The sequence below is a fragment of the Bison bison genome, unplaced genomic scaffold (assembly GCF_000754665.1).
Source record: "Bison bison bison isolate TAMUID 2011002044 unplaced genomic scaffold, Bison_UMD1.0 scf7180017864280, whole genome shotgun sequence".
Taxonomy (NCBI): domain Eukaryota; kingdom Metazoa; phylum Chordata; class Mammalia; order Artiodactyla; family Bovidae; genus Bison; species Bison bison.
In genome coordinates, this window is record NW_011494852.1 from 6,057,703 (window position 1) to 6,059,019 (window position 1,317).

The following is a 1,317-nucleotide window of genomic DNA, read 5'->3' on the forward strand; positions in this document are numbered from 1 at the left end:
CCCTCAGCCTCCCACCCCACTTCTGGCTCTCCCCTCACCCAGCCTTTGAATCCTTCCGTGCCTTTAGCGCTCTCCAGATTTTTCTATTGTCTCCCTCAGTTCTTGACGTCCTCTTCCCTGTGAAGTCTCATCTCTGTATCATCGTCCTGGGACTTTGCCTGTCCTGGATGCTGACTTCATCTCTCTCCCCAAACGTACCTCCTCTCCATTCTCTCTTCCCCTCTCCTGTTTGATGGGCCCTGGTTCTCTGCCTTCCCTTGCGGAATCTCTTCTGCTTCTCTCTCCAAATCACTGACTCCTTCCTCCTTTCTCTGTCTCTCTCTGTGCGTCTGCTATTTTTTATTAGTTATTTCCTCTCTCCCACTAAATCTCCATCTCGTCTGTTCTCTTCCCCCATAATTCCTGTGGCTCCTTCATCCGCATCTCTCTCCCAGATCTATGTCTTCCTTCTCCTGCTCTTTTTTCTGATTTTCTAAAAATGTGTGACTCTCATAGCTGTCTCTTTGCTGACCGTTCTTGTGTCCTGGTTCTCACTCTTCACCTCACCTCACCCAAGTCTGTCTTTCACCTGATGTCCCCGAATCCGCACCACCCTTCTTTCCTTTGCCCCTTCCCCTCTTTCCTTTGCCCCACAGCAGGGATGGGGAGCTCCAGGGGATGTCTGGGCCTAGGGTGAGGCCCTAGGCTGGTACCCCTGATCCCTCCTGTAGCCCCAAGGGGAGGGTGTCTTCATCTCTCCATCCCTTCCCTTCCCCCAGTCCCCAGCTTCCAGCCTCCCCCCCTCACTGCTTCCCGCTGCAGCTGCAGCAGTCGGTTGCCAGGGCAACCACAGCTGGCTGGGTGGGAGCCCCCTCTTCCCCGTCCCCCCCTCTTCTCCTTTCTCCTCCCCTCCACCCCATCCTCCCCTCTTCTCCTTTCCAGCGAGGCTGGGAGGAGCTGGGACAAAGCCAGAGAAAGGCGGGGGTGAAGAGGGGAGCTGGGAGGGAGATGGAGGTAGGGGCCCCGCTCCAGCTGTTCACCTCGGTTGCTTCTCCCCTCGCGAGGCCCCATCTCCCCTTCTCGGCGACGCCCCAAAGCAGCCTGGAGAAGGAAGCCGACGACGTGGGCAGAGGGGTCAGCCCCACTTTAATACACAGAACAAGTTAATTCACAGCAGAGGCAGGCAATAAAGGAGACTCGTTAACAAGGGGGGGTGGGCACGCCTGGATTGGGGGGGAGACTCCCCCAAGCCCACCACTTCCCCCACTTGCAGTCTCGATTTCCCTTTTTTTTTTTTTAAACCCGAACAACAAACACACACAACCACAAGAAACAACC